At 39.1% G+C, this 19,937-nt stretch overlaps 1 protein-coding gene across 4 annotated transcripts in view; it reads left to right on the top strand.

Annotated features, from left to right (window-relative positions):
- Nucleotides 1-19,937, top strand: part of RBPJ (recombination signal binding protein for immunoglobulin kappa J region) — a 152,000-nt gene that overhangs the window by 44,171 nt on the left and 87,892 nt on the right. The window contains exon 1 of one of the 4 annotated variants that reach the window (XM_055721192.1): nt 15,995-16,342. The exons of the other annotated variants lie outside the window; for them this stretch is intronic. The gene's annotated coding sequence lies outside the window, so the exon portion shown is untranslated. Of the gene's footprint in view, nt 1-15,994; nt 16,343-19,937 lie in introns of those variants that run through there. 4 annotated transcript variants of the gene reach the window in all.

The raw sequence follows: 19,937 nt of genomic DNA, 5'->3' as shown, positions 1-19,937 counted from the left end.
TAGTCTTGTAGAGCAATAATAATCTCTTCTTTTGTTATTTTGATGACCGTGTATTTGTGTTGAGAATTTCCATGATATCTTTTGCCTGTAGTTACTTGCTTTCAAGATTTCGGTTAAATACTTGATTTTTTATGCTGCTTGGATACTTCATTTCTTAGACATCTCTGTTTACTTATAAAGAAGAGAGGTTCCAGCTTTCATGTGAGTTACCCAGATGAGAGAGGACCTGACTCTGGAGCAAAATACTTCAGCTGGATTCTGTTAGTGGCCTTGTACAGGTATATACAGATGCTGAAATGAGGCTAAATTTTTGCTGACTTCATAAGGTAGATGTTCAAAGCTTCTTCCCTAAAGCAAGTGACTGTATTAAAGGCAGAGGACTGAAGACCTGGCCATTGTCCATCTGAAAAAATTCTTCTGCTGATAGTCACCTAAGGCATAAGGTAGACTAAAATACTAGATCCATTGCTGGCCAGTGATGAACTTGCACTATTTTCAGGTATTTATCAGGTATGGAAAACTTGGTAGATTTAGCACTTTTTGAATTTTCTTTTTAAAATGTAAATATATGCCAAATGGTGAAAATGGAACTGATGTTGTCCTATGACTTCTTGTGATGGGCAATTGGTGGCCATGCATAATTTTACTCGTGGATTTCTAAGAACAAGATACATGGCTGTGTCTTAAAGAGCAGCATAATGGGGAAAGAAGGAACATTCAGATGTAGGAGATAAGGCAGTGGCAATCTGAAGATCTATGTCCTTGATAGGACTAGCTGTAAGGTTCTGGAAATCATTCCTTTAAGACAATGATTTAAACCATTATTATTTTTTTTTCAGTCTTGTAGTTGTTTTGAATTTTTCAGGATGAGAAAAACCAGTTTATAACATTCCAAAATTTTAATTTTTTTTCAGGGGATTTCTGGGTTCTCCTTTTACTCCTTAGCACTTGACAGTAGTTTAAAGGTGTAAAATGTTAGCATCCCTGTATTTTGTTCGAAGTTAAAAAGAGAAATTAAAAACTTCTACACTTTTGTTCCAAATGGAATAAGTGGAAGAACAGCATGGCAGAATTGGAAGTTAATTATTGTTTTGATCTTTTAGCTAAAATTCACTGATTCAAAGACTAGGGAACTCCTGACTAAGAAGAGACTAAAGTCTAGTCTTTAAGTACAATCCTCTGGGTGTTGGAGTAATCTGAATTTTCCGTTATCTCTGACTGGGCCGAGGCTTCAACTGGCATGAAGGGGCAGGAGTGGTAAGCTGGCCTCACCTTGATTTGTATATTTGGTTAATAAACTGCTAAAGAGGCACTGGGAACATACACCAGATTCAGGACTTGCTGATTCCCATTTCCCACTGAGAGAATCCTTTTTTTTTGGAGGCTCTTCTTATGGAGTTGCCAGTCCGGAACTGTCCTACATCTAATGGAGGAGGAATGAGAAGAGCTAAAATGGAGTCAAACAACTAAATAGCTGACTTTATAGCAAAGACACGTAGAAATGAGCTTGATCCTGTAGGTTAACTATTAATATTTTTTGTCCAGCCCAAGAATACAACTAAAATGGTGAGAACTCTATGAAGTCCTCTGGAAAATTTGATGAACAACTTGTGAGGCTAATCAGCCATATTGTAAGAAGGAAATTACACAATTAACCAAAACCTCAGGAGACTTGGGTAAATTCACTGATAGCTCCCTGCCCCTACAAGACCAAATAAAGCCCCAGATTGTTGTGAAATCCTTGAAATTTCTCTTTTTCCACTGAAAATGGAAATTAGCACTAAGTACAAGCCTAGTGATTAGTCAAGGATTTAAAATCTGTCTTTTTAGAGTGGCTGGGCCAAGCAGGTTCTACATTTCATCACAGGGGCAGGACAGAATCTAATCTGGATCTGACCCATAATAGTTAAAAATGTTTGCTCTAGAGGTACTGCAAGCAAGGCTGAATAACAGCAGTAAGTGAGCATATGACATGATAAGTGAAGCTAAGCTGTATTTACTTTTTCCGCTCTAAAAATTGAAAAAGAAAAAAAAAAGGGGGGGGGTGTTGGCAGTGGAAAGTAATTCAGTATTTATAGAATTCATCCATGTGAACAAAAGATGCAGCTAGTATTTCAGTTGGTGCTATGATAATTGATGACTTTATGTGGGGGTACATTATTATATACCTCACTTTCAAATTACCTAGCTTATTCAAACAAATCTTTCCAAAATGTATCAATTAGATTAACTCAGTGCATCAATCAGCAGCATTCAAGATTGTGCTGACTTCAGTTTTTGTGGTGTCTTCTTTGCAGTATTGTTGCTCTTATAAAAATTGTTTCTGTGGTCCTTTCAGATTTCCAAAGTCGGCTGCATCCAAATTCTTCTAGCAATGGACATTTTGGATAGTTAGGGATAACTATTTCCAAAACCACATTTAATTTATTTATTACCTCATCCCAGAACTTATTTTACCCTAGGGCACAACCAAAACATATGTAACTAATTATCCTGAGAATGTCCACAGCTCCAGTAAGTATGATTTTATTTTATTTTTTGAATCCCACTATTTTTCATTCTTTCTGGTGTCCATTAAGTTCTACAGAGACATTTCTGCTGGATTAATTCAGCTTTGAGTTCATGTGCAAATTCATTTATGTTTCAGAATACTGTCTCATCTTTTGCTGTTCAAGTAATAATCTAGATCTTGGTCCACGGGCTCTTAAGCCTCTGTCAAACATTTCAGGGATATCAAATAAGAAAGTCACAAAATGAAGGCACCAAGGCCCAGATGCAGTCAGTTTAAATTCCACTAACGTCTCTATGCCTGGTGATTCCTCTTGGCTACACACAGCTGAAGATGCAGGGCCAGCCAGGAGGAAACATTAGGCAAGAAGAATAAATTGGAATTTAGCCAATACAAATCAGATCTTGTGTCTCTGATTTTGATTAAAAAAACAAACTGCAAAAGCTCTGAATTCTTCAGGATAGAAAGCTGTCTTATGAGCCTGAATTTTGTTTAAAGATAGCTGTTTTCACTGTCTTCCTTCCAAAAGAGGGAAATAACGAATAACAAATACTTACTGAACTGCAGTGGAGTTATAGGAGGAATAAAGTCGGGCCATTCTGATAGAAGTCTTTTTGTTTGAATTTCTCTGATGTTTGATGTTCTGTGATGTCCTGAGTGAGTCCTGATTCTAGGACTGCAAGAAGAAGTGTTTAAAAATAACCTAAAACAAGAAAACAAAAAAAAGCCCCAATGACAGAAACCTATAGTTGTTTGGAGAAACTTTCAGGCAGATGGGTGCTAAAGCTCTCTCAAATATACAGGTTTTCTGTTCTTCATTGCCACAGAACAGACTCTTCCAGCTTGCTCATGGGAGTGAGGGAAGCTACACATTAAAAGTATGCTGGCCCCAGATCAATGCAGTGTAAAGAACCAAACCTGTTCAGTCTAACTATTAGAAGCAGCTTAATTCTCACGGAGAGGAGATCCACCTATGCTAATTTATCTTATCAGGAAGCCTGGTAAATTAGCCTTAAGCAGCGATCACCAGACTGCCTAAAAACTGGGTGTGCATAATGTAGACAAGGCACTTAGCGCTTTCAGGTCTCATTTACTTTTCCGAAGATGTGGGAGCTCAGTCCATTTCATATTCCAACTCTTGAGTAAAGGTAAAATTCTAGCCTTAGTGAAGGCAATGGCAAAGCTCCCCTGAATTCAGTGAGGCAAGATTAGCCTGATTGTGCTAATAAAGGACAGGTACTTCTTCACACAAGAGCAGTTTCACTGCAGCATTCGGTGTACCTGACAACAGAAGATGACCCTACAGCTGAAACATAGCATTGCCATGTGGGAGCAAGTTCTCATTGGAACTCTTTGTTTTTAATCTTGTAAACAAGGAGGTTTAATACCTGACAGTTTAGATTTGTAAACTCCCCTCACAATTTTTCCATAACTATAAAAAGAAATAATTTTGATGCCTGGTTTGTTGTTTGTTTTTTTTTATTAGTCAAATGACAACAGTATGCTTGGTTTCATAAAAGACTTACAAGTCAGTGTGCCCACAGAAATATTAGTCTGCCAAATAAACATAACAAAAGCAGGTTTAATGGAAGACAGAATAAAAGAGCTGCTCCAGATTTCTTAACTAATTTTGATGCTGAGTTTCCAGTTACCGTGTTTGCTGGACTTTTGTGGGTCAATTGTCTTTGGGAAGGTGAAGTACATTTGAGAGAATTTATACAGAAACATATCCTGCATGGTCTTGCTCTGTGTGTGCGTGTCATTTATTTTACTTGTTGTCCATTGAAGCTAATGAGCCTATTCACAAGAGTAAACATAAGATGATAAAAGTTTCCCCATTCAGACCCTAACTCACATCTCAAGATGTGTGACCAAATGTCGGACATTCCACTCAGAAGACCAGATGAGCTCATCGCAGATAACTCACTGTGTTTCCATCTGGTTCAGATTTGAAGAAAAGTATTTAGCTGGAAGAAGAAAAATACATTTTGTATCATTTTAATGCTGAACAGATTTAGTGACATACTTGCTTATTTAATCTACAGCACTGGAGAGTCTAATGAACTGAGTAAGATACATATCTTGGCTCCAGTTCTGTTCTAAAATATACCAGAGAAGCCCCAACTGACTTAAATGGAATAGCATCTTTGCTAATGAGTGCAAAATGTATTCCAACGAAAAAAAGTGTACAAGCATGGTATGAACGTAAGTATTTCAAACTATTGGAAATTACTTAACAGTTCATCTGCATTTATATCTTGTATGTGTTTTTTTAGAGGAACAATACTGTTTAGCCAATAAAATAGTCTGGAATTTTTTCAGCTAAAGAATTTAAGCATGTAACTCCCACTCCCAATAGCTGGAGAAATAATAGGTACGTGAATCTTCCAAAATCTGATGGAAGGGTGAAATCCAGTGTTAGGCTGCACGTCACACACTGCCATTGTGGGTGCCAGAAAGGTTACTTTTGATATAATACAGCCTGGGCCTGGGGGATGCCAAGCACCTATTAAAGAGTTCATGGCCATCTGCTACATTGGAAAATGGGTTTCCTCAGGATGGTCCAAATATGCTTCCTTTCTGTTGTACTGAAAACACAGAGGGAAAATCCACATAAAAAACAGGTCTCCACGTAACTCTACTTCTATAGGGCAATTTGCAGCTGCTGGTGACCTTATTGGGAGAAACCACCATGCAGCAGCAAATGCCATAATCCTCCTTAACCTGGCATTGCCATTAGAATAAAAACTCTTCTTCTGTCTGTCTCCAGCTGCTCATTCATTCCCAGTTCTGCTCCATCCTTTTTTCCTGTCACACATGCTTGGGGGACCTCATGGTGAATAGGATCAAGGGAGAAGCTCAGCTAAAGCTATCCTGTTATTTGTGCAGGAAGGGACCATATAGACAAGAGATGAAGGTGGGAAAGAGAAATATAAACTGCATAAAGAGTGAGATCTATATTTTCAGTGGCAGTTCCATTTTATGCTGGTTAAAGTATGTCACAGTATACTTGAGGGAACATTTCCAGCTTTCGGAGGTGAACGGGCTACTCTGCCAGTTCAACTACAATAAGAACACATTTTATTGTCTCTGGCCCAAGTTTCACCTATAGCTCAGTTGTTTGCAATATTTTTTTTCCATGATAAGTAACGCATATGAAACCCTACAAGTAATACTGCAGAGAAACACAAGAGTTTAGAAAGAAGTGAGTCTAATTCATGTTTACGAGTTGGGTTTGTTTTACAGTTCAGTTTTCTTAAATGTTGTGCTGTCAATTTATTTTTCTACAGCTGTGTTGTCAAGGTTGTGGGATAAAAGACCTGATTCTTAAGTGTCAAGACTGTTTTCAGCACAACTGATGAGAGAAAAAATTAGAGGGCTGCTTCTCAAAAAAGATTATACAATAATGAATTGTACAGAGAACGTTATTTGGGCACTCAGCTATAAAACATGAAGAGTCTTCTGACAAATCTTTTTTTGTCAGAAAAATGTCATTTTGTTGCAGTATTCAAACACTGAAATGTCAGTTCAACAAAATTTGGCAAAATAGCTTCTCCAGATGATACATGGAGGGAAGGAGAGAATACAGTAAGAGAAAGCCTTGGCTTTTTCCCAGGTGTGGAAAATCAACTTTCCAACCCCAATCTGGCTGGTGAAAGCTCTCCAGAGGGCTCTCACCCTTTCCTGGGGAGTGCAGCCACTATGAACCTTCTCTGGGGGCTTTGTCACAGAGTTGTGCTTTGTTACCAGTGGAAAGGTTGCGGATTGTATTCACATGCATACAGAAATGAATTTTGAAACTAGATGCAGTTTAATGAAACAGAATTCCAATTTTCCAGTCACCCTTCCTGGCTATGCTTTGTCATTAGCTGAACTCATTGAAAAAGGAAGTAAAAAGTAGGATTCTCTAAAAAGAAAAAGACTCAAGGGAACATATTTGAAACAGGTATAAATGCCAAATTTCCATTGCCATAAAATGATTAAGAAGAAGTTAGTGGCTGAGAGGTTCTGTCCCCTTCATCATGGGCAATCAGAAGGTGGGAAATTTTCTTACACAGGTGCCAGAGAATTTAACTGCCTTTCTAAATACGATACTAAGGCTGGAGCGTGCATTGTGCCACATGCACTGATTACAGCCATGGCACAAACAGGCAGTCAATAAAGAATGCAGAAGCAGAGGAGGCACATTTGCTCTGAGTTCTTTTCAATTAAACAATTGGGGATAGAGATTCACAGGTGTTAACATGATCTTTTATGGCGTGCTGACAGTCACTGTTAATCACTTGGACATTTTTAGAGATGTGGGCAAAGAAGGAAAGGGAGTTAACCCTCCTTTTTACCTTTCCATTTAGCAAGTTCTTGTCATGATTCCTCTGCTCACTTGTTCTGAATCTTTTACGGTGTTAACTGTTCATTTGGTAGAACAGAGAAAAGGTGATTCTGTTATGCTTAATTAAAACTGACTCCTGGTTTCTTCAGGACAACACAAGACCAAAAAAAAAAAACAACCCCAAACTTAAGAGGAGAGGGAGAACAGGACAGCAAAACAGCACAAGAGTCCTTTTCTCATTCTATTCCTTCCAAGCTTGCTGCTAAAGAAAAACAAAACAAAACAAAAAAAAAAGTAGCAGAAAGCCTTATCAGCCACTCTGAGACCTGGCAAATTTACACTAGTTGTTGGGCTGTCAAAGGCAGCGTTCTTGGTATCTTGCTGGTTGCAGGATTGCAGCAGTGTTGCAAAGGAAAGAGTTTAGGACAGACTAACTAAACAGATGGCAAGAACAGAGAAAGATTAACTGAACTGGAGAAGGAAAAGCAGATAGCAGGGAGAGGCTGGGAACAGGAACCTGAGCCTCATATGCTGGATATCATTCAGAAGTTAACAGAAGCTAGTACAAGTGGAGTTATCTTTTGGATCCTTCCCATCAACTGTCTGCCCACATCATCTCAGCATTAGGAGAATTAAGGTCCAACAATGCCATAAAGAACCCTCAGGTCCCAGCAGGCAGTGGGCATTTTGTGCCATGAATGTAAATCTCACTCCTTTTAGCCCTTTTGACATCAAATGATGGACACAAAAGGGCAATAAGGAAATAAGGATTATCCTTTTGTTGCTTGCCAAGTAAGCCAAATCACCTGCTCATCAGTTTTGGGCCATTCCTGTCATTTCTCAGATGTCATCTCACCCAGCACTTCATTCAGCAAGCATTTTTCTCTGAACCTCTTAAGCCTTTTTGTTTATAATCTTTCCTGACTTTATAAACTCTTCTATATGACAGGCAGAGGGAGACTTTTGTTGTTTGGACGTTGGTGTGTCCATGCAACTTATTTTGTTAGTTTTGGATTAGTGGTTTTGGTCCAGTGACTTAGCAACTCTTAGTTTCCTTTAAAAATAAATAAACTACTATTTTACAAGGATATTTTTGTCTTCTAAAAAATCTGATATTGTCTGCTATCAGAAAGGGCCACCGAACACTGATACACCAGCAGTCCTAGGGCTTCAGGGACAGTGAATTGCCAGTTTCTAAAGGTGTATTCCTCTCACAAACATGCCTTGGCAAAATATCTTGAAAGCATCTGATGGAAATCTCTGTAGAAATGTCATTGTGCTATGTGCTGTCTCCTTAAAAATTCATAATTAACAGAAATAACTTAAGGAGATATTCAGACAGTAGTCTCAACAGCGTCAGTTATAAGCTGCTAGCTATGCCCTAGGCAGTGTACCTAGTATTCACAAAAGTGATCATGCAGTAGCACGGGGTTCAGCCTGGGCAACTTGGAACCCTGGCTAACAGCCACGCCGTTGGGTCCTCAGCCTTCACGTTGGCCTTGCTCTCTGAAGGAAAGCTAGCACAGGCACACCAAGTCTTGCAGCAACCTTTTCTTGCTACTGTCCTGTACAAAGGGAGTAAGAAATGAGAACATTATGTAAAGAACACTGCATGGGCCGCTAAGCAAAAATTGTTCTACAGTTGGAAAAATGTCATCATCAGATTTCCTCTTTTTGCTTCTGTAAATTGCAGCACTAGGAGAAGGGGGGCAGGGAGAAGGAGGGAAGTGGGCTTATGGCCAGATTTTTATTAGCCATTTAAATGGTAGTCCAAACATAGACTAGAAAGTTTTCTGTTAAGAAATTATTTTTTTCAAAGTTTTCTCAAATTCTTCAAAGTTCAATGCTGGTCTTTATTACACTGTTTGCCTCAGTAACACAATCAACTCTCAAATAGAAACAGTCACCCTCTGGTGCATATTACTTCTTCGTGGTGCAAGGGACTACCCTGTTACAAATGACATTTCACTCCAAGAGGCAGAAAACTAGTATTTTTCAAGCTGCATGTTTTTTAGTTTATCTGATGTTCCATGTAGCCGATGGAGAAGCTACCATAACAAATGGCCAAAAGAAAGATAAAATACAGAGATGGAAGGAAAAGCCAGTGGTCCTTTCATATTTAGTTTTACGTGCTAGAACTTCGACCATTCGAGTTCCTGTGATCCTAAGTCATGCCTGTGTTCTCCGAGATATGCTGGCATCCCTTCCAGCTCTGCTTCTGTGCATCGTTCTCCAGTTCAGTTACTCATATTAAATCACATTTCAAAAACCTGCTTTTTTCCTCTACTGAGTGCTACCATGTGTACCAGTAGTAAAATATACTTAGTATGGCTGCAATGCCATGAGGTGGGTCTCATGACCAGAATGTGAGCATCTGTGGCAGCAGCATGGTCTGGGCAGGTGGAGTGGGGTGAGGAGGTGCTGCAGGTTGCAGCAGGCACAGCCTTGTTCGCTAGTGCCAAAGCGGTCTGGGGAGCACCAAGCCTTTTACCTACGCATGTGGTTCGCATCTGTAAAATTCTGAAAGAGGAACCAGTGGCTACCTTTTACAGAGCACCTGGTCATTTTATGCAGCTGCCTGGGACATCTATTTGGTAGTATTGAGAAGAAGAAAAAAAATCTTGTGTGCCTTCAATTTTCAGTCTCTAAAGAGTCTAAAAATAAGAACCAACCTTTAATACAGAAAGCCTTGCACCCAGGGGGAGAATGACTTAAAATAGGAGCTCAGTCTAACAGAGGAAGATGAGTGCTTTATGATCTTGTTACCTTATGCGATCAGAGTATGACATCCAAAAATTAAAGGAAAAGAGTAAGCCAGTTCTCTAAAGCCTAAAGCAGTTTTAGGCATAGTTACTTAGGAACAGAAACTTAACATAAGAACCATTAATGAAAACTGGGAACTGTTCGAGGATCTGCTGCTGCTTTGTCCATGCACAGCATAAAGGAGAAGTAAATGGAAACAAGACTAAGTCACAAGTCAACACATACAGCTGATATATGGCAGTCAAAGAATGAATGGACTGTTTAGAGACAATTCTGTCTTGTGTTCACAGTGGAGCAGGAATATACATTCTCTTGGCTGGACAGCAAATAGTGTCACACTGTGCCATTAGCTACCTCCTGCACGACTGCATAAATGCCTTCAGCACGGCATGCCACTCACTGGAACTGCAGCCCAAGTCTGACACGTGCTGAGTGTATGGGAGGAAATAACTGAAAACTGAATTTCAATTCAACAGGCCTGATTAGGCATATTTAGTGCCCTGTCACTGCAAGATACCTACCTACATATCTAACTAGCTAGATCACTTACCACCTTTCTGCTCTCTTTTCTTTCACCAGTATAGGTGAAATGGGAGGAAAGCAAGGGAGAAAACCAGAAAAAAACCGAGAACCCAAAAACTGTTGCAGAAGGGAGATTATTTTGAAATGTTTTCTATGAAAATATTAACATTTTTCCCTGGCTCTACTGACTGCATGAAACAGACCTGCTATGTTCTGGTGCTTCCAACACCATTCAGGTTGCAGCCAAGGGGAAGGTTTTGGTGGCTTTTTTCGCTTGTGTGTTTTTTGACAGGATTGTTCAGTCTTCATCTTTTTATTTCCATTAGAACTTCACACAGAGCAAACCTTAATATTTCCAAGCATCTCCTTAGTAACTTAACACTTAAAATAGAAAAATCTCAACACTGACTTCATTGCTTGCTCTCTGCCCTCCAAAATTCCCGATGATACAGAGGATTCTAAGAAAAGGAAGTGGGATGTGCAGGCATGGTCCAAGGGAGGGAGCAGCTCCATGAAGACCTCAATCCAGGAAAGAGGCTGAGCAAATGAAGGTCCAGCAGAGGAACTGTCTCTCAGCTGCATGCTGTTGTGAATACTTTTTCTCTGGTTGCAACAAAGCTCTAATAACAGTACTATTTAACTTCCACTTTTTGTGTTTTCTTTGGAGAGAAAAACAGCCAAAAGGAAATTCTTTTGCCTATGGCCAAGTAATGTTATTCAAATTCCTGTGTTAGCTGGGGGTTGCTAAAATCCCTTTGGAATCTCCCTTGTGCAGTGTTTCTGTACAAACACAGCATGGCACTATGTTAAATCACCACGGTTGCATGATCTCTGCAATCCATGACATAAGGAAAATAGATTGATCATATGGACTAAATCACAATGGGTAGGAAAGATGAACACAGAATGTATCTTTTCTAATTAGGAAATTTTGCTGTCTCAGGTACTCAAAAGGTGAAGTTAATTCATGTAAACATTTTACATCCAGGCAGACTTAAAAACGCATCAGCACAGAATATTTTAAAGTTGTGGCTTCCTATGGGAAATTCAGTAAATTTTATGGCAAAACACTGAAGCCAATAGGATTTTCCTCTGTAGAATCAGAGTAAAACAAAACAGCCCCCATCTCTTCCCTTGACTATTGACGACAGGCACCAGAGCTCTGCAAAGGAAAACAGAAAATGAGCTCTAATGAATTTTTAAGTGAGCTTGCCAAGTTACAAAACTGTCTTCATTTAAGTCTCTTCTAAGAATTTTTCCAAGGTATTCGCAGAAAATAAATTGCTTATGAAAACAGCAGTATAACTTCAGTGGAACCATTGACATACTCAGGAGCCCAAGTCAAAGCTTTTTCATGTGAGTGAGAGTCTCCATAGCCATTGACAGAACAGCACATGTTTTATCAGTTTGGGGTTAGTTTGGCAAACAGATGTGGGTACAGTTGCTTACTCTGCCCTCTGGAAGTCTTCAGTACTTTTAGGATGATCCATTCTTTTCCTTTGGGTACCTTTCCATGCAATGATGACCAAGCCAACTCTGAAACTTTTCAAATCGAGATAATTTCTAAAGCCAAGTTTCAGATACTAAAAGATAGTCCCTGAATAAGCAATCCTGGTTTCTGGAAGCAGGACAATCTGATTAGCAAGGCACAGGTTGCTTTCCTGCAGGGCTGAGTATCCAAGCAAGCATGGCTGTTGTTTACCTAGTGCCTGCTTTGCTACTACATGATTACTTTGGGTAGATTGAAGTGTCCCTGCACTGGGCAGCCCAAGTTATAACCATGGGGTCTCAGTTATTTGGGTGTAAAATGACAGCAGTAATAGCCTCCTCCTGCCTTGCACACACATAAAGGGGAAAATGTTAGAAGACAAACAAGACGTGGGTGTTCTTGTAAAGAGTACTAGACCTGTCTAGTATCTCAGATCTCTCTGACAACTTTGTGAATTTTGAACCTGAGCAATGCCAACTGGCAATGTGATTTCATGATTTTATCCACAGTCCTGCTTTTACCTTGTTTCCCTCCTACTAGTCACATCCATGTTTGGAGAATGCAGTAGTCCAGAGGCATGGTGAGAAGTGGGAGAGACTGTTATCACAGAGCTGATGCTGGGGCTCTGCAAGTTACAGAAGGGCTCAAATGCAGTGGAAAGCTGGCTGGGTCAGAAGCTTTCAAGCCACTTCCTTTTTCTGCTGCCACCACAGCAGGATGTGAGATGGGAGGCACCCTATATTAAGACCTATCCTGAAACTCAGATGATTCTCCCTTGACCACTTAAAAAGTTTCTATTGGTAGATCATACTGGCAGTGCCACTCACAGTAGTCACACTAGATGGAAGTCATTGAGTAGCCTGCTCAGTTAGAAGATTGGATATACACAATGACTGTTTTTGTGTATGAACAAAGAAATATGCTGTCCTGCAAGGTAAAGAGAAAGAAGCTTCCTGATGTTAAAAGTGCAGGCAAACCTCCTCTCTGTATCCTCTCTCCCTTTGCGTGGGTAAGATGTTTCACACATAATATATGTTCCACATGTTACTGACTCATTTTCCTTCTCTTACTAAGACACTTTTAAAGCAAAATTTCAGTGTTTAAAAGCAAGTCCCTGCCCTTTTATATTTAGCAAAAGTAAACAACTTCTCTAAAATCTGTCTAAATTACTCTGCAGGGGGGCTTGTAGAGGTTATATCATGGATCTCACAGTCATAGTGAAAGAGGAATATGACCTGCTCCATATATGAACCGGGAAGTCTACTCTTTTATGTAGAGTTAGTGAATTTCAGATGAAAGATCTGAATAACTTCCTTTTTCCACTTCAAGCTAAAAATAACAGAACCCAGCTCAAAAAACAGAGGGATGGGGATAAAGTAGGAGACTGTCGGTCCTGTGGCTCAGGAGCTCGATGTGCTGCCAGAACGTCACATGCTGATACTGTAAACCAGACCCAACGGAAGTCTTGCAAGTGCTTATCATACTATTCAAACATACTCTTAAACCTTTCTGCACTATTACTCTGCCTCTGTCCCAGTTTGTATTAGCTCTTGTAGCAATCATTTTCCAGAAAAGAGGACTTGATATAAGAATTGTTCATTGAATGATCTCTGCCTGGTGCTATAAGGAAGCAGAACTGTATTATTTTTATTAAACTTAGTTACATTTTGCCTACCCTTCATGCCTAGTTTTGAGAGATCTCATATTGGAAGGTGAAGAGACTGTTTATAATCTGTATTTCTAGCTATATTCTCTCTGGGAGCCATATGGCTACAGTTTTGGGCTGCTAAACAGAGTCCAAATGTCTCTCTGGGTATATTTAAATTGTACAGCAGGTACATGCTGTAAAACACCTCAAGGTGGCTGTTTTTTAGTTGTTTGCTTCAAGCATGTGGCTGAAGTGTGTGTCTGCTCCCATCCACCCACAAGTCCCTCCCAGGAGCTGGTGGGGAGCCAGTAAGCATCTGAATCTCACTGAACTGCGAGCTGGCATGTGGGTGTGTGGGTCAACATGCCTTTTGCACGGCTGGGGAACGAACGTCTCATTTTTGTGGGCCTTTGATAAGGATCTCAAAGATGACTGATAATCTCATTGATTATTCCCTGCCTCTTATCAGGAGGGTGGAGCTAAGTGGTGGAATTCTGTATGTAAGACACCAACCCGAGAAGACAAGCAATTGAGTTGGCTAAGAGTTTCTGTAGCTGCATTGCTTCAACACCTTCTAGAATAGTGCAGTTCTTGTTTTTACCATTCAAGAATGATCTCAACATGTTGGAGACAACTCAAAGAGGGTCCACAACACTGGTTAAAGGACTGGGGGACATACAAAGACTCAAAGGAGCTCAACCCATGTATTAGGTAGGTGATAAAGTTAGGGAAGAGTCTGCAAGTCGTGCTCATTGAGCAAGAAACAATTGGATGATAAGGGGCTTTCCAATCCAATAGACAAAAGTACAAGACCTAGAGGATGTGATCTGAGGCTTCCCCTAAAAGCGCAGCAGGAAAGAAAGTCTTCCTCAACAGCTCCACTTTGGTCTAACTAGATGGTTGTGGAGGGAACTGTTCCTTCTGCTGAATCCAGTGCAGGCGCTGCCTCCAGCAAGACAAGCTGTGGCCATGGCCCTGATTTGGCCTCAGTGGTGATGACACTACTGCATCAACTACACTGTGCATTAAAGAAGCCAAGCAAGCTGACAGGTCACCTGTGAATTGTTGAGGGATTCTTATGAAGTATGGATTGATTTTAGTATCACGGACTGGGCCTGGTAAAGCAGACTTTCTAACATGTATTAAGATTTAGAAGACAGGGGCAAGAGAAGTAAGAACTAAAAAGGGAAACAAATTTCATTTTGGCTCTTGGGGAAAGAAAATTTTTTTCCCACAGATGTCTGACAAATTCTGGAGCAATAAGGAAATAATTTCTGCTCTCATCACAATTCAGAAGCACCACTTCAGGTAAAAGAGAGTTAGAGAATTTCAGATCTCTAGGCAAACTTTAGAGTAAAATGCTAAATAATTTTCTATTACATAGCACTTCAAACTGATAAGACATACTGCCATCAAAGTAGCATAGATCAAAACTCAGACAGCGGACTCACAATGACTGGAGGAAGTGCTGGACTTATAAAACTGGCTGAATTTTTTTTTGTAAAATAAAAAGGGTTACTTGTAGAAAATTTTCTCGTCTTGAAATTATTACATTAAAAACTTACATTTAACTGAGTGTACACTGGAAAAGATTTCTAGAATAATGAAAGAACTTGCAGAGAATGGAAAAAGTTATCACAAAATCTTTAAAGGAACTCTAACACCATCTCTACTGATGCATCACTTCACTCTGGTTGTCCTAATGTAGGGTAAAGCAGGCTTTAATAATAAATCATATTCTTCATATCAAAGGAAAACTAAGCAAAACCAAATGCAGAATATTTATTGCCATTGCATTTTCTCCATTGGTTTATGGAAGAGTAACATTTAACTGGTCAAATTCCAACCCCTAATTAAATCCCACCTGAAATCCACCTCTTGCCTAAACTGACTGACCTGTTCATACCTCAGTGCTATCTGTGTTCCTTTACTGAATAAACTGATACTGATGTGCAGCTGGAATGTTTTTTTGCTTGTAAAACACTTTTGAATTCTTTAAGGAAAAAGTTGCACAATGAAAATTATAAAAGCAGCTACACATACAGTGCAAAAATTCCTCAGATTTAGTTTGATGCAAATCTAGCTTATTAAAATAGTCACAAGTAACTATTCCATTGTATCATCATGATAGTGGGGAAAAAGATAACATATATGAAATTAATGTCATTTCATAGGTTATTGTAAGTGCAATAGTTTACTTTAAATTCAAGACCCTTAAACTGTTATGGATTAACATCTTTAACATAAACTTAATCTTTATAATGTGATTCATAACCCATTTTTGTAAGCAATGATTTCCAACAGTAAAAAACTTGAAACAGCACACTTCTTTCTAAAAATAAACTTGATGCTTAAATGAAAGTGAAGACATTTAATAAAGGACAGTTAATTGGACAAGTTTTTTATATATATATCTTAAAAAAGTATATATTACGTTGTACATCCTTAGTAGTGGGGGCTATTTTGTCTCCTTTGTATTGCCTTAAGAAATAATTAATTTGAATAGGAAAAATTAAGAAAATATCCTTGGTACTGAGTAGGAGGGAGTAAAGAGACAATTCCCAGACATCACAGATAATTGTAATTTTTCATATATCCATATATAAAATCAAGGGCCAAAAGTAATGACCAGAGAGGATCACAAACAATGTACTTAGGCATTATTAGAGGAAAATTAGAAATAATGCAGAAAATCTAGAAGTGTTTAGTAAGTGATTTTGTTCTTTTCTACAGGAGGAGGAATGCAATACTACATTCACATAATCTGTTGATGAAATACTTTCCACTACAGCAGTTTTCAAGGCTTCTCTATCCAACATATAGAAGTGGGAGTTTTTGCTGCTCATTTATCCCACCTGTCTTGGACTCCTCTCTCAGGACAGACTAAACCACTTTCTCAAAAGTGCCTAAAGACAGATGAATTCCATCCTCTGGGTCAAGGAACATGAATTTGTGTTGTAAAGTGATGTCCCTCATCAGGCATAATAAAAAAACTGAAAAGGCAAGTCAGCCACAGGATGCAATCAGAGGAACAAAGGGACCTGAATGCAAAAAGAGACAAGTAATCTCAGAATGAATCAGGTGAGGGTAGTTCTTTTTTAAAATGGGAATATATTAATGCTATTTGTCAAGAATATTGGTAAGATGTTATCTGGAAACTGTTCATTCATGTTTGAGAATTCAGACTTGTGCATGAGTAGAGCAGGCACCTGGACAAAATGGGGTAAATTGCTGTTGTAGAGCAGGCATGAAGGAGCTTGTCTTGTTTATCATAGCAAAAGAAAGGCTGGGATGCGATATGATTGCTTTCTGGAAATACATCAGAGGGCTGAGCACCACAAGAGGAGAAAGATATGTGAACTAACAGCATATACAGGAAATGGAAGATCGGTAGGTAGATAGATGTATAGATAGATAGATAGTCACATTCAAAGTGGCTCTTCCCTGTAGCAGTCATATCAGAGGCTCAAACAGTTGGAAGCTGAAATGAGAGACATTCAGATCAAAATGAGATGAAAATTTTAGTTGTGATGGTAATTGTAGCAACTTATCAGTTTGTAGTAGATTCTCTCTCATTGGAAACTTTGAAATGAAAATGGTACATTTTCTCTGAAATATATCTTTTTGTTCATTCACAGTAATGCTCTTGAATCAGGAACTGGATCATGGAAATCACACGGCTCTTATTTTGTTTTGTGTCGATTGGACAATTACCATAAATGCCTAAAATCTTGTTGCTATCACTCTACTTACTTACTTATACAGCTCCTTTTAAATTGGAAGAAAAGTGCAAATGAGAGTCAAAGGAAATAAAAATTGGGTCCTATTCTTTAGCACTTCTGAAAAACAAAAATCCATTGTTTTATATGTCTTTAATCTGTCTTCTTGAATGGTTTTATTTCATACATGGTGATAGCTCAGCAGAAGGCTGTTGTTAGCTCACAATAATAGATAGCCTCTAGGTTAACTTCTGGAAGTAACTCTGGAAACTAATTTTCAGGCAAAGCTCCAAGAAAAAGAGGCACATGTTGAGGAACTGACATAACTTTTTAACACCACGACCAGCATATTTCTTCAGGCAAACCCAGCCAAAAGAAGTTGCCAAAATCAATATTGATCTAGTTCTTCATCCAATCAACAAATGCCATTGTTTATAAGATATAACTTTTCTTGGTTAAAGTTCAAAGCTAAACGCCAAGGTTTTTCAAAACTATTAAAATGAGACGATGTAGGTTTCCAGAAATTCTGGCTTGCTCTCAGACTCAGTGGGTATTCTGAGCCATCAGAAATTATCCAAAGAACCTCCGCAGTTTTTATATAGAACCTAATGGTGAAATAACAGCAAAGAGAACGTGAGTGCATGCACACAGGCCTGTGTGTGTAATATATGTACACAAAAAGGTACTTCACAAATCTTATATAAAAAAATGGCACTTCAGATTTTTCTGAACCACTGAAATTCAGTTTGAGACTAAGAAAAGAGAATTATGCAGTATGATGAAACGAAATTTACAGGATCTCCTGTATACTGACAAATGTCTGCTCTTCCAATCCAGCAAAATAAAAATTGTGTTGGGTTCAAAATTCCATGAGCTTGGGTTTTCTAATTGTAAATCCATTGAATCATTGCATAGGTGTGAGATTGATTTAAACTTTTACTTAAGATGTTTCTTTAACAGAACCTGTCAAATATTCCTGAATTTTCCATGGTAATAGTATGTCCAGAACTACACAAACTCAGAAGAGGACAAACAAAATGTTCATCTGTTTTAGGAAGAGATTTTCACAATTCCAGGCAAGGATTATATTCCAGAATCTGGGCTTCATTTTGTGCGACATCCTATAGGAGCCTTTGATAACATGTAGGCAAGTAGGCCATATGGCAAAACCCCAAGCTTTCAACTAATCTTCAGCAACTTCAGTAAGTGGGATCTGCACTTTTCAAAGGTTTTGGGTAATAATCTGTGTTCTAAATAGCACTGTCAAGGTGTTCTTTAAATATTACTGCATACTGCTATCTAGATTTGGCAGGCCATTTAGGGAATGACGAAGCCTCTTGCTTAGATACTTAACGGTAAAATTTGGTTTATTTTCATAACTTCTACATTCCTGGAGCTATAGTCTAGACTGATTTTTAATAGGCTTATATGGTACTCTGAGGCTGCTGCTTTGTTTTTTCTTAGATTTAGGATTTTTGGTTTCCTAGCTTGAGGGTGAAGTGATTGGAACTGATTATAATTTCCAGTGTTAATTCCTAAAATACCCTGTATGTGTCTATCTAATAAGAAATCTGGTTATTTATTGCGCTGAGTAGAGATAGTGCTGCCTTCTCACCTTTACCATTTCATTGGCCCAAGACAGTCTCTAAAGCATCACAGCAGTTTGTCTGTACCTCTGCACACCTAAAGTTTCTGTCTTGTGACACAATAGACAGCAGTAGCTTAAATTCCCCCTTACTCAGTGGGTTACATGGTAACCCTGGATGCGACAGGGGACGGTGCCATTTTCTTACTGTCTTCTTAAAACTCAGAGGTATGCCTCTGATTGTGACAAAATGAATGCTAATTGTATTAGATTCACTTAGCTTTCTGAAGTACTGTCCCTAAAAAATAATGTGGTGCATTATATAGTCACCATGGTATCTAGTAATCAGACTATAAAATTAAAAACCTAGCATATTACAGAGGGGGCATTTGTCCAAAAATACAAAAAGGGTATTGCCTTTGTACTGAGAGGCCTTCAGGTCTTTCTCTATGCAGAAAAAAATAAGAATTTGTGCTGTTTACTGATGAACACTTGTAGAGGATAGATCTAGTTCTTCCAGAAATTGTGCATTATTGTGGTCTCAAGCTATGCCATGCTTTAACTTTTGGGTTTCATAGTTCTAGCATAGACTCTGTGGTAGGACATACATTTCATCCAGCTGTTGTCACAATTTAGAAAAAAAAAACCCAACCCCAAAACATTTTCTCAAAGAAAACTCCTTGCCTGTGGGTGCTGGGTTATTATCAAACTTTTAAGTGTAACTTCAAAATGGGCATCCCACTGAGATGTTAGTAGGCAAAGAAATACCTACTTACCCCTAGTCTTCACTTACAGGTCAGTCATCTTTATTAGGAGTAACTTGTTCTGGGTTTAGGGCAAGCAAAGGTAAAGACCTCTTCCTCCACCCTGCCAGCAGAGCCAGCCCTCTGTCCAGCAACGTAGGTACTTCCCATCAACCTCATCCCAGAACTCTGCCCAATTCCACAAAACGAGGGGTAGGGTATAGCACCAGAAAAAGCTCCCAGCAGCACTTCGGATACACCACCTCCAAGTATTCCGTGGGGAACGGACAGATGGGAATGCAAGCTCCTACTTTGAACTGGTCAGAAGGGGCATTTCACAGAAGGAGAGGGCTCTTATGGCCAAGGTGGTTGATGGTGGACAATCCAGTTTTCTGCTGTGGTTAAGTATGCTGCCTTGCAGACTGAATGGTTTGCACTGTGGTGGCCTCATCTGAAAGTTTCACACCCATGAAAGTGGTGAGGAGATGCTGCTGTCGTCTTTCAGCCCTTACAATTGTAAGGTGCTATAAGCCTGTCGGGCCTGTGGGACCTGGGAAGCAGCGGTGGACTGGGTACATACCAGAGTGTGGCTACACTCACCAGGCGAGGAGTTTTACATTTATCTGCTT

The sequence above is a fragment of the Falco cherrug genome, chromosome 1 (assembly GCF_023634085.1).
Source record: "Falco cherrug isolate bFalChe1 chromosome 1, bFalChe1.pri, whole genome shotgun sequence".
NCBI classification, from domain to species: domain Eukaryota; kingdom Metazoa; phylum Chordata; class Aves; order Falconiformes; family Falconidae; genus Falco; species Falco cherrug.
The sequence above is the reverse complement of the archived record's forward strand: the minus strand, read 5'-3'. Positions and strand labels throughout refer to the sequence as shown.